General features: G+C 47.7%; 1 protein-coding gene across 6 annotated transcripts in view; it reads left to right on the top strand.

Annotated features, from left to right (window-relative positions):
* The window catches only part of cyb561d1 (cytochrome b561 family, member D1), a 116,427-nt gene that overhangs the window by 31,700 nt on the left and 70,578 nt on the right, over window positions 1–14,149 (top strand). For 5 of the 6 annotated variants that reach the window (XR_010968417.1, XR_010968421.1, XR_010968419.1 and 2 more), the window contains exon 4: window positions 12,177–12,283. The exons of the other annotated variant lie outside the window; for it this stretch is intronic. The gene's annotated coding sequence lies outside the window, so the exon portion shown is untranslated. The remainder of the gene's footprint in view (window positions 1–12,176; window positions 12,284–14,149) is intronic. 6 annotated transcript variants of the gene reach the window in all.

Here is a 14,149-nt window from a genome sequence, read left to right as displayed (position 1 = left end):
CACTTGGTCTGTAGCCCTGTAGGTTACAGCACTTCAGGTGCACATCCAAGTACTTGTTAAATGAGTTGAGGGTTTCTGCCTCTACCACCCTTTCAGGCAGTGAGTTCCAGACCCCCACCACCCTCTGGGTGAAAAAAATTCTCCTCAGCTCCGCTCTAATCCTTCTACTAATTACTTTAAATCTATGCCCCCGGTCACTGACCCCTCTGCTAAGGGAAATAGGTCCTCCCTATCCACTCTATCTTGTCTCGTCATAATTTTATACACCTCAATTAAATCACCCCTCAGCCGCCTCTGTTCCAAAGAGAACAACCCCAGCCTATCCAATCTTTCCTCATAGCTAAAATTCTCCAGTCCCGAAAACATCCTCGTAAATCTCCTTTGCACCCTCTCCAGTGCAATTACATCCTTCCTGTAATGTGGTGACCAGAACTGTACACAGTACTCAAGCTGTGGCCTAACTAGTGTTTTATACAGTTCCAGCATAACCTCCCTGCTCTTATATTCTATGCCTCAGCTAATAAAGGAAAGTATTCCATATGCCTTCTTAACCACCTTATTTACCTGTCCTACTACCTTCAGGGATCTGTGGACATGCACTCCAAGATCCTTCTGCTCTTCTACAGCTCTCAGTATCCTCCGATTTATTGTGTATTCCCTTGCCTTGTTTGCCCTCCCCAAATGCATTACCTCACACTTCTCTGGATTGAATTCCATTTGCCACTTTTCTGCCCAATTGACCAGTTCATTCATATCTTCCAGCAGTCTACAGCTTTCGTCCTCACAATCAACCACGTGGCCAATTTTTGTATCATCTGCAAACTCCATATTCTTTGGAGTTTAGAAGAATGAGAGGTGATCTCATTGAAACATATAAGATTATGAGGGGGTTTGACAGGGTAGATGCTGAGAGATTGTTTCCCCCAGCTACAGAGTCTAGAACTAGGGGGCATAGTTGCAGGATAAGGGGTCGGCCATTCAAGACTGAGATGAGGAGGAATTCCTTCCTGCAGAGGGTTGTGAATCTTTGGAATTCTCTACCCCAGAGTGCTGTGGATAGTCAGTCATTGAACATATTCAAGGCTGAGATCGATAGATTTTTGGACTCTTGGGGAATCAAGGGATATGGGGATCAGGCGGGAAAGTGGAGTTGAGGTCAAAGATCAACCATGATCTGATTGAATGGCAGAGCAGACTCGAGGGGCCATATGACCTTGTCCTGCTCCCATTTCTTATGTTCTTGATCATGCCCCCTACATTCAAGTCCAAACATTAATACATATCACAAAAAGCCAGGGACCGAGTACTGAGCCCTTCGGAACTCCACTGGAAAGAGCCTTCCAGTCGCAAAAACACCCATCAACCATTGCCTTTTGCTTCCTGCCACTGAGCCAATTTTGGATCCAACTAGCCACTTTCCCTTGGCTCCCATGGGCGTTTACTTTTTTGTCCAGTGTACCATGAGGGACCTTGTCAAATGCCTTGCCAAAATCCATGTAGACGACATCATGTGCATTACCCTCATCGACCCTTCTTGTTACCTCCTCAAAAAATTCAATCAAGTTAGTCAGACACAACCTTCCCTTAACAAATCCATGCTGACTGTCTTTGATTAACCCATGCCTTTCTAAATGACGATTTCTGCTGTCCCTCAGAATAGATTCCAATAATTTGCCCACCACCGAGGTTTTTTTTTATTCGTTCATGGGACGTGGGCGTCGCTGGCAAAGCCAGTATTTATTGCCCATCCCGAATTGCCCTTGAGAAGGTGGTGGTGAGCCGCCTTGAACCGCTGCAGACTGTGTGGTGAAGGTTCTCCCACAGTGCTGTTAGGAAAGGAGTTCCGGGATTTTGACCCAGCGACGATGAAGGAACGGCGATATATTTCCAAGTCGGGATGGTGTGTGACTTGGAGGGGAACGTGCAGGTGGCGTTGTTCCCATGTGCCTGCTGCTCTTGTCCTTTTAGGTGATAGAGGTCGTGAGTTTGGGAAGTGCTGTCGAAGAAGCCTTGGCGAGTTGCTGCAGTGCATCCTGTGGATGGTACACACTGCAGCCACTGTGCGCCGGTGGTGGAGGGAGTGAATGTTTAGGGTGGTGGATGGGGTGCCAATCAAGCGGGCTGCTTTGTCCTGGATGGTGTTGAGTTTCTTGAGTGTTGTTGGAGCTGCACTCATCCAGGCAATTGGAGAGTATTCCATTACACTCCTGACTTGTGCCTTGTAGATGGTGGAAAGGCTTTGGGGAGTCAGGAGGTGAGTCACTCGCCACAGAATACCCAGCCTCTGACCTGCTCTTGTAGCCACAGTATTTATGTGGCTGGTCCAGATAAGTTTCTGGTCAATGGTGACCCCCAGGATGTTGATGGTGGGGGATTCGGCGATGGTAATGCCGTTGAATGTCAAGGGGAGGTGGTTAGACTCTCTTGTTGGAGATGGTCATTGTCTGGCACGAATGTTACTTGCCACTTATGAGCCCAAGCCTGGATGTTGTCCAGGTCTTGCTGCATGCAGGCTCGGACTGCTTCGTTATTTGAGGGGTTGCGAATGGAACTGAGCACTGTGCAATCATCAGCGAACATCCCCATTTCTGATCTTATGATGGAGGGAAGGTCATTGATGAAGCAGCTGAAGGTGGTTGGGCCTAGGACACTGCCCTGAGGAACTCCTGCAGCAATGTCCTGGGGCTGAGATGATTGGCCTCCAACAACCACTACCATCTTTTTTTGTGCTAGGTATGACACCAGCCACTGGAGAGTTTTCCCCCTGATTCCCATTGACTTCAATTTTACTGGGGCTCCTTGGTGCCACACTCGGTCAAATGCTGCCTTGATGTTAAGGGCAGTTACTCTCACCTCACCTCTGGAATTCAGCTCTTTTGTCCATGTTTGGACCAAGGCTGTAATGAGGTCTGGAGCCGAGTGGTCCTGGCAGAACCCAAACTGAGCATCGGTGAGCAGGTTATTGGTGAGTAAGTGCCGCTTGATAGCACTGTCGACGACACCTTCCATCACTTTGCTGATGATTGAGAGTAGACTGATGGGGCGGTAATTGGCCGGATTGGATTTGTCCTGCTTTTTGTGGACAGGACATACCTGGGCAATTTTCCATATTGTCGGGTAGATGCCAGTGTTGTAGCTGTACTGGAACAGCTTGGCTAGAGGCGCAGCTAGTTCTGGAGCACAAGTCTTCAGCACTACAGCCGGGATGTTGTCGGGGCTCATAGCCTTTGTTGTATCCAGTGCACTCAGCCGTTTCTTGATATCACGTGGAGTGAATCAAAATGGCTGAAGACTGGCTTCTGTGATGATGGGGATATCGGGAGGAGGCCGAGATGGATCATCTACTTGGCACTTCTGGTTTAAGATGGTTGCAAATGCTTCAGCCTTGTCTTTTGCACTCACGTGCTGGACTCCGCCATCATTGACGATGGGGATGTTTACAGAGCCTCCTCCTCCCATTAGTTAAATGTAAGGAATCTTACAACACCAGGTTATAGTCCAACAGTTTTATTTGAAAATCACAAGCTTTCGGAGGCTTTCTCCTTCGTCAGGTGAAGTGTGGGATCGGTATTGTTCTCTGACTATAAATGCGGTAACATTCAAGGAATCCCACACTTCACCTGACGAAGGAGAATGCCTCCGAAAGCTTGTGATTTTCAAATAAAACTGTTGGACTATAACCTGGTGTTGTGAGATTCCTTACATTTGTCAACCCCAGTCCATCACCGGCATCACCACATCGTGGCTACTCCCGTTAGTTGTTTAACTGTCCACCACCATTCACGACTGGATGTGGCAGGACTGCAGAGCTTTGATCTGATCCGTTGGTTGTGGAATCGCTTAACTCTGTCTATAGCATGTTGCTTCCACTGTTTAGCATGCATGTAATCCTGTGTTGTAGCTTCACCAGGTTGGCACCTCATTTTTAGGTACACCTGGTGCTGCTCCTGGCATGCTCTTCTACACTCCTCATTGAACCTGGGTTGATCCCCTGGCTTGTTGGTAATGGTAGAGTGAGGAATATGCCGGGCCATGAGGTTACAGATTGTGCTGGAATACAATTCTGCTGCTGCTGGTGGCCCACAGCGCCTCATGGATGCCCAGTTTTGAGGTGCTAGATCTGTTCTGAATCTATCCCATTTAGCATGGTGGTAGTGCCACACAACACGTTGGATGGTGTCCTCAGTGCGAAGACGGGACCTTGTCTCCACGAGGACTGTACGGTGGTCACTCCTACCAATACTGTCATGGACAGATGCATCTGGGACAGGTAGATTAGTGAGGACGAGGTCAAGTAGATTTTTCCCTTGTGTTGGTTCGCTCACCACCTGCCGCAGGCCCAGTCTGGCAGCTATGTCCTTCGGGACTCGGCCAGCTCGATCAGTAGTGGTGCTACCGAGCCACTCTTGGTGATGGACATTGAAGTCCCCCACCCAGAGTACATTCTGTGCCCTTGTTACCCTCAGTGCTTCCTCCAAGTGGTGCTCAACATGAAGGAGGACTGATTCACTGGTAATCAGCAGGAGGTTTCCTTGCCCATGTTTGACCTGATGCCATGAGATTTCATGGGGTCCGGAGTCAATGTTGAGGACTCCCAGGGCCACTCCCTCCTGACTGTATATCACTGTACTGCCACCTCTGGTAGGTCTGTCCTGCTGGTGGGACAGGACATACCCAGGGATGGTGATGGAAGAGTCTGGGACGTTGGCTGAAAGGTATGGTTCTGTGAGTATGGTTATGTCAGGCTGTTTCTTGACTAGTCTGTGGGACAGCTCTCCCAATTGTGGCACAAGTCCCCAGATGTTAGTGAGGAGGACTTTGCAGGGTCGACTGGGCTTGGTTTGCCTTTGTTGTGTCCGGTGCCTAGTGGTCCGATGCCGGGTGGTCCGTCCGGTTTTATTCTTATTATGACTTTTCGTAGCGAGATTTTACAACTGTGTGGCTTGCTAGGCCATTTCAGAGGGCGATTAAGAATCAACCACATTGCTGTGGGTCTGGATAGGCCAGACCGGGTAAGGACGGCAGGTTTCCTTCCCTAAAGGACATTAGAGAACCAGATGGGTTTTTTCGATAATCCGGTCGTTTCATGGCCACCATTACTAATACTAGTTTTTTTTAATTCCAGAATTTTAGACTGACTGGCCTGTAATTACTCGGTCTATCCTTTTCTCCCTTTTTAAACAACGGTACAACATTAGCAGTCCTCCAATCCTCCAGCACCACGCCTGTAGCCAGGGAGGATCGGAAAATGATGGTCAGAGCCTCCGCTATTTCCTCCCTTGCTTCTCTTAACAGCCTGGGATACATTTCATCCGGACCTGGCCATTTATCTACTTTCAAAGATGCTAAACCCCTTAATACTTCCTCTCTCACTGTTTATCCCATCCAATATTTCACACTCCTCCTCCTTAACTATAATCTCTGCATCGTCCCCCTCTTTTGTGAAGACAGATGCAAAGTATTCATTAAGAACCATACCCACATCTTCCGCCTCCACACATAGGTTACCTTTTTGGTTTCTATTAGGCCCTACTCTTTCCTTAGTTAGTCTCTTGCTCTTTGGGTTTTCCTTCATTATACTTGCCAGTATTTTTTCATGCCCTCTCTGTGCTTTCCTAATTTCCTTTTTAATTTCACCCCTGCACTTTCTATATGCCTCTCGTCTTTCTGTAGTGTTGAACTCTTGGTATCTGACATAAGCTTCCGTTTTTTGCTGTGATCTGGAATGCACTGCCTGAAGGGGTGATGGAAACAGTTTCAATTGTAACTTTCAAAAGGCAATTGGATAAATAATCGAAAAGGAAAAATTTGCAGGGCTACGGGGAAAGAGCAGGGGAGTGGGACTAATTGGATAGCTCTTTCAAAGAGCCGGCACAGACACGCTGGGCCGAATGGCCTCCTTCTGTGCTGTATGATTCTATGATTCTACGAAAAGATCCAACAAGTCTGTCCGATTTCGACAGATCTGCCCCACCTACCTTCTGTCTCCCTCCCTCACTCCGTTGCTCATTCCCTCATTCTCCCTTCCCCTTCTCCCCATATCGCCCTGCGGTAAGGATGTTCCCAAGGATGGGTGAAACTAGAACTAGGGGGCATAATCTTAGAATAAGGGGCTGCTCTTTCAAAACTGAGATGAGGTGAAACTTCTTCACACAGAGGGTGGTAGGTCTGTGGAATTTGCTGCCCCAGGAAGCTGTGGAAGCTACATCATTAAATAAATTTAAAACAGAAATAGACAGTTTCCTAGAGGTAAAGGGAATTAGGGGTTACGGGGAGCAGGCAGGAAATTGGACATGAATTTAGATTTGAGGTTAGGATCAGATCAGCCATGATCTTATTGAATGGCAGAGCAGGCTCGAGGGGCCGATTGGCCTACTCCTGCTCCTATTTCTTATGTTCTTATGTAAACCCTTCCCTCTCCACAAACACATTTAATTAGCTCTTGAGCCCATTGGCACTGTCTGCTTCCAGTGTCCTTCCCTGCTAACTTAATCCACAAACTTAACCACCCTGTTGGTGAAAAAGTTTCCCGACTTCCTATCTTACTGCTAACCTCCTCATTAACTATTGTCCCCTAGGATTTCAATCCTTCACCATATTCAATAGCTTTGTTGATTTCCTGATGATAAAACCTTCAGTTAGATCAGCGTCGGCCAATTATTGAACACAGCCACATGTGGCTAATTGGGAATCCAAATGTGGCTAATTGTATTTGTGATTAGTAAACAAAAAATGAATAATAATCGTCATTGTTGGGCCTGTGATCTCAATACTCATATTCACACGGTGTACGCCTGTGAACTTTAACCTTTTTGTATATTTATTGATAATGGTCGGTCAAAAAGTAGAATGTGTGAGTGCTTTTTTGATCGTTGTGGCTACTTTACCTCCTTGGTTACTGAATGGTGATGGATGTTTGTTAAGTAAATATACAAGTGCGAAGTTCATTTACCTGTGTTGCGTGTAAGGCATTTTCTACTAGAATTAGTGCCTGTGGCTAAAACGGTGTCACCTTAACCACACCTGTGGCTGGTCAGCGATTTCCATTGGATGACACTGAATTAGACCATCTCAAAGTCCCTTTTTTGAGAGAAAAAAAGCACCCAATTTTCTTAATCTTACCTCGTAACGGCCTGGATCAGAGGAATGAATAACATCGTCAGATGGTCGGGCTTATTTCCTTTCAATCATATTTGATGCCCTGTTGAGATCTGTGACGTTATACCAGAGGAATGAGATTTCTTTTCCACTTCTGTCGTCCAGAGTCAGCATCAAACACACTAAAGCTTAGGGTGGAGCACAGAGGCCTACAGAGTAAAGTTCTCGCTACTCTGACCCAACACTGCGCCTCAGCCCAAATCACAGAACCCCCGCCCCCCCAGCTCAGCAGGCCACTCTGGGATAAAACTTCCTGTTTTCTATTTGCGGTGAAGTTGCAAATTTAATGGTACGGTAGCGTAGTGGTTATATCACTGGACTAGTGATCTAGAGAACGTGAGTTCAAATCCCACCGTGGTCGTTCGAGAATTTAAATTCAGTTTAACAATAAAAAGCTGGAGGTTATGGGGCAAAGGTGGGTAAATGGAGTTGAGCAACAGATCAGCCGTATTCTAACTGAATGGCAGAACAAGCCTGAGGGGCTGAATGGCCTCCTCCTCTTCCTACGATCTCAACGTTTATTTGGCTGGATCCTGATTTTTTTTTAACGTTGTGTTGCTGTTACCCATGATGCCAGTCAGGAGCAGTAATCTCGCATTATAGAATGCACAGAGCCAGTCAGGAGCAGTATTCTCGCATTATAGAGTGCACAGTCCAGTCAGGAGCAGTATTCCAGCATTATAGAATGCACAGTCCAGTCAGGAGCAGTATTACAGAGTGCACAGTCCAGTCAGGAGCAGTATTCTCGCATTATAGAATGCACAGAGCCGGTCAGGAGCAGTAATCTCGCATTATAGAATGCACAGTCCAGTCAGGAGCAGTAATCTCGCATTATAGAATGCATGGTGCTAGTCAGGAGCAGTATTCTCGCATTATAGAATCCACAGTCCAGTCAGGAGCAGTATTCTCGCATTATAGAATGCACAGTCCAGTCAGGAGCAGTATTCTCGCATTATAGAATGCATGGTGCTAGTCAGGAGCAGTATTCTCGCATTATAGAATGCACAGAGCCAGTCAGGAGCAGTATGCCAGCATTATAGAATGCATGGTGCCAGTCAGGAGCAGTAATCTCACATTAAATCAAGAGAATCAAACAAGGAGCATTACCTGCTCTGCCATCTTGGACTTTTCCCCATCTGATGAGATTCCACGACTGAAATAAACAGCATTTCAACAACCCTGAAATCTTTAAAACAAAAATGTTGAAATTGCAGAAACGTTAAGATTCTCCAGTGGGACAGAGGAAGAGAATATCAAGATATGTTGTCCCCGGGTCACTGTCTTAAGTCTCCTAAGAATGAACTCGAGCAGCACTGGCATGGGCCTGTGAGCTGCTTGCTAGATATGGACCAATATTGCCTATCTCGATCCATGTCTAGTGCACTCTTCACACAGTCATTCAAGCCATTACCTGGCTGCGAGAGGGTGGGAAGTGTCCAGTCAGGAGGCTGCAGCCATCATGGTGTGTGGGGCAGGCTTGATGAACCAGTTGGTCTTTTCCTACCTGTCATTTTCGTATGTTCGGAAGTGTTGTTTGTGGGTCCGCACATCTCAGGACAATAATTTCTCTCCACCCCTCGCTAACCTTTAGATTCTACCTGACCCAATGGAGGCAAAATTTACTCTTAACAAAGCAGGAGGAGTTGCTGCTGTCTGGGATAAACAAGAGGGAGGGTTTTAATATTCACCCTCCAATGATCTCCCTAAGAGTGATGACTCACAGCAGGGTACAGTTCTATCCTCCAATACCTTACCCAGGTGGAATTTCCCATGTGTGGGCCCGGACGCTGAGTGTCACAAGACTAGTTGACTGTGGAGGGCATCACAGTCAAGTCCCGACCCCATCTGCACCTGTATTTTCCAGCAGGAGTCACTGGATAGCGATCAGGAGCAGGAACCGGGAATGTTCCCCTCTCAGGTGCGCTGAGACAGGTTGTGACTGCTGCCCCAGCTCAGATCGGCCACCTCTGCTCAGACTGGCGATCCAACCTAGAACCTGCTCTGGTCCACATTCTCTAACAAGGACAAGAGGCCCGTTGAACTCAGCAGGTACGAGAGAAAAATATCTTTTTGGTAAGAAAGTGGTGTTTAATTTCTCCAAACACAATAACTCATGGTCAGTATTGTACATTAATGTAGACTATGCATCTATAAATTTTACAATCACCAACTAGGTAACTAGAATTGAAAAATTGTGGGATTTCAAGAGTAGTTTTGTAGCTTTCATTCTTGGCCCAGCTGAAAGATGTGAGGTGATACTATGATTAGCAGAAGGTTGCAATATATCAACACACAGAGTCTGACTATTGTAAAGTGTTTAAGTATTTTCACACCCAGTTTGATACGTCTCTTTATTATAATTTTTATGTACGTTTTTATCTCTCTCTCTCTCCCTCTATATGTATGTGTATATATCTATATGTATATTATATATATATATAGATATATATATATACACACACATATATAGAAGTAAACAGCTACAGGGCATTGTACAGCTGTTGTACAACAATGTTCATCTGAATAATAATTATACATTTGTTGCACATTTGGACAGCATTGTGCCATTTATCCAGGTGGTATTGTGAGCCTTGGTGGAATATCCATTGACGATTTGTCACGCTGACACTTTAGGTTTTCGAGTGTGCTATCTGGATATTTCTAAAATGTAAGCCGGACACACAAAGCCCGGTGTTTAAAAGGGAAACTTTCCGCAGCTTTCTCCTGCTTTTTTCTCTGTTGAGATTAGGGGGTTGCCAACCCTCCAGGATTGTCCTGGAGTCTCCAGGAATTAAAGATTAATCTCCAGGACACTGCTGCCAGCAACAACCTGCAGAAAAATCATCGGGGGCATTAAAGAAAATGTCGGTTTATTCATTTTCTTTGAACACTTTTGTTTATTAGTTTTAAAAATATTGGAGATGAGGGAGAAAAAGGCTGTTTTACTGACAGTCAAGAATCGTCCAATCGGGTAACGAAGAGTCTATTGGCTTTCAGTTGGCCGTGTAGTGAGGATGGGCGTGTTGGGTGACCAGTGGTGGGAGGGTGTAGTGAGGATGGGTGTGTTGGGTGACCAGTGGTGGGAGGGTGTAGTGAGGATGGGCGTGACTGGTGACCAGTGGTGGGAGGGTGTCATGAGGATGGGCGTGACTGGTGACCAGTGGTGGGAGGGTGTCGTGAGGATGGACGTGTCGGGTGACCAGTGGTGAGAGGGTGTCGTGAGGATGGACGTGTCGGGTGACCAGTGGTGAGAGGGTGTCGTGAGGATGGGCGTGACTGGTGACCAGTGGTGAGAGGGTGTCGTGAGGATGGGCGTGACTGGTGACCAGTGGTGAGAGGGTGTCGTGAGGATGGGCGTGTCGGGTGACCAGTGGTGAGAGGGTGTCGTGAGGATGGGCGTGACTGGTGACCAGTGGTGAGAGGGTGTCGTGAGGATGGGCGTGTCGGGTGACCAGTGGTGAGAGGGTGTCGTGAGGATGGACGTGACTGGTGACCAGTGGTGAGAGGGTGTAGTGAGGATGGACGTGACTGGTGACCAGTGGTGGGAGGGTGTCGTGAGGATGGGCGTGTCGGGTGACCAGTGGTGAGAGGGTGTCGTGAGGATGGACGTGTCGGGTGACCAGTGGTGAGAGGGTGTCGTGAGGATGGGCGTGTCGGGTGACCAGTGGTGGGAGGGTGTCGTGAGGATGGGCGTGTCGGGTGACCAGTGGTGAGAGGGTGTCGTGAGGATGGACGTGTCGGGTGACCAGTGGTGGGAGGGTGTCGTGAGGATGGGCGTGTCGGGTGACCAGTGGTGGGAGGGTGTCGTGAGGATGGACGTGTCGGGTGACCAGTGGTGGGAGGGTGTCGTGAGGATGGACGTGTTGGGTGACCAGTGGTGAGAGGGTGTCGTGAGGATGGGCGTGTCGGGTGACCAGTGGTGAGAGGGTGTCGTGAGGATGGACGTGTCGGGTGACCAGTGGTGGGAGGGTGTCGTGAGGATGGACGTGTTGGGTGACCAGTGGTGGGAGGGTGTCGTGAGGATGGACGTGTTGGGTGACCAGTGGTGGGAGGGTGTCGTGAGGATGGACGTGTTGGGCGACCGATGGCGGGAGAGTGGGGATGGGGCGGTTGGACGTGCGATGAAACCTCCTGGAATATGTCCAACCAGAGTTGGCGACCCTAGTAGAGACCCTAGTAATTCTGCTTTTCAGACCTCCAGCCCTGGCCCTCTTTGGTCCGATTTTAAACTTGGGAAAAGCTGGCCGTCCCAGTCCTGCTATACATCTGCTTTCTAGAATTTTCTCCAGAATGTCTTGATAGATTTAACACTGCCTACCCTCCAAATATATTACACACTTTCTTTTTCCTACCTATGAAGAAAATCAGGTCAACTGAGGGGAGGAAAGCTTCACATGGGCTGGAGACAAAACCATAAAAACAAGGTCATTAAATGCAAAACTTCATTCCAAGGGCCCAGGTAGGGGTTGCCAACTCTGAGTTGGACGTATTCCTGGAGGTTTCATCACATGACCTCCCACCACTGGTTGTCCAACATGTCCATCCTCGTGGTACCTCCCCCACACTTCCGCCATTGGTCGCCCGACATGTCCATTCTTGTGGTGTCCCGCCCCCACACTCCCGCCATTGGTGACCCGACACATCCATCGTCATGGTGCCCCGCCTGCCCATGGCCAATTGGAAAGTGAACAGACACTTTGTTACCTGATTGACAGTCAAGAATCATCCAATCAAACAGCCCTTTCTTCCTATGTCCAATACTTTTATAACCAGTAAACAAAAGTGTTCAAAGAAAATTTAAAAAAAACACCACTTTGTTTAACGCCCCTCTGATTTTTCTCTGGGGTTTTGTTCGCAGCAGTGTTCTGGAGATTAGTCTTTCATTCCTGGAGACTCCAGGCCAATCCTGGAGGGTTGGTAACCCCCAGGCCCAGGCTGTAAATCCACTGCTGCACAATTAGACAGCATTAAATTGTGATGAAAGGATCGGTTACCTGTGTTTTTTTTCCCCCACACAGAAACACGTGAAATAAGCAGCGAGGTGCTAAAATAGAAGTGAGTATCCATCATGTGGCTTCCTGCACTGAGCAGAATCATCAGCTTTCAGAGTCTTATGGGCTGGAGGGTGAGTTATTAAATGGCTATTTCATTTGACACGGGAATGACAACAGCACTCGAGGCAATCTGGTTGGTAGGGACTGTTTATAGGTCCCCCGAATAACAGACATCACGAGGCTTTCTTGAGGCCTTGTTCACAGGCTTCCCAAAAAAAGCCTGCTGTAGGCCTCTGGCCATGGGTATGAAGATGTCGTACGATTAGGGTTGCCAACCCTCCAGGATTGGCCTGGAGTCTCCAGGAATTGAAGATTAATCTCCAGGATGAGCAAAAACCCAGAAGAAAAAAAGAAATTATGTGATTTTTTTTTCATTTTAGAACATAAGAACATAAGAAATATGTTCATTTATTAGTTGTAAAAAATATTGGGAGACGAGATAAAAAAGGCTGTTTGACTGACAGTGACAAACATCATCCAATCGGGTAATTAAGAGTCCACTTGTTTTCCAATTGGATGTGGGGAAGGTGGGGCATCTTGAGGATGGACGTGTTGGGTGACCAATGGCAGGAGTGTGAGGGTGAGGGGCAGCTGGAGGGAGGAAGTCGTGCGTTGAAATCTCCAGGACGCTGTCCAACCAGAGTTGGCAACCACTAGGTACAATTGGAGCAGGGTGCTATGTAACATGTATTGACCTTACGTTCCCCAATGATGTTTTGGGTATGGGGGGTCTGTGGAGGGCCATACGGATTAAAATGAGAACAATCATCTATAATCATCCTGGACAAATGGAATTCTACCTGATAGAACCGTCTGGTGAACCTCAGAGAGCCAGACTACAGCAGGTGATTAAAAAGGGTGTTTCTTGACGATTGTATGCGTCTCTTAGGCACTCGTGCAGTCAGTCTCATTCCAAATACAATATATTGGGAAGGAAGTTGCAGTGCGCGTTTCCCCATGTTTAATCCCCCAGTGCTTATATTCGGGGTGTTAACAGGAGGCACAACATGAGCCAAAGGCAGGCACTAGAGGGCAGTGTTTGGTCTCACTGGGTTCCACTCTTATTCCCCCATTTTCTGTTATTGTATCTCTTAGTTAAGATCTCCCAACCATACCCTATCCAAGAGGGGTCGTTGTTCTCTAATAGTCCACTGCAAGGGGGTACGGTAACAGTGCCTGTTGACCCCAAACTGGGGGTGGTGGGGGCAGGAAGAGGAAAGAGGGGGTGAGGGATGTGCACCCTGTCTCTCCGAGCCGCAGCATGTTACTGCATCACCGTGGGCCTGGAACTTCCTCAGACCCACTCCTGCTGTAACTTGGTTGGAAATGCAGCGTAAATCGCCGGCCACAGCTTCCGCTGAAGTTATGACAGCAGAACAGGAGCAGGTCCGAGGAAAATCGGGGCCGTGACTCAGCCTCCTTCACCAACACTCACCAGATCTTGTATTTTTTTTAAGAAATAGACTCGAGCCTCAAAAATGACTGCTGCCGATCTGAGAGAACGGTCGTAGGACGTTCCTCTGTCTCTATCAATTGAGGCACAACCCCATTTTAATGTGGTATCAGCCATGGCTCAGTGGGTAGCCCCTCCCACCTCTGAGTCAGAAGGTCGTGGGGTTCAAGCCCCATTCTAGAGACTTGAGCACATAATCTAGGCTGATACTTCCAGTGTTGTACCGAGGGAGTGCTGCACTGTCGGAGGTGCCGTCTTTTGGATGAGACGTTCAACCCGATGTCCTGGTGGATGCAAAAGATCCCATGGCACTATTCGAAGGAGAGGCAGGGGAGTTCTCCACGGTGTTCAGGCGAATATATATCCCTGAACCAAAATCGCTAAAACAGATTATCTGGTCATTATCGCATTGCTGTTTGTGGGATCTCGCTGTGTTCAAATTGGCTGCTGCATTTCCTACATCACAACAGTGACTGTACTTCAG

Source organism: Heptranchias perlo, chromosome 27, assembly GCF_035084215.1.
Source record: "Heptranchias perlo isolate sHepPer1 chromosome 27, sHepPer1.hap1, whole genome shotgun sequence".
In the NCBI taxonomy this organism is placed as follows: Eukaryota; Metazoa; Chordata; class Chondrichthyes; order Hexanchiformes; family Hexanchidae; genus Heptranchias; species Heptranchias perlo.
This window is presented reverse-complemented; position numbering and strand designations above follow the sequence as displayed.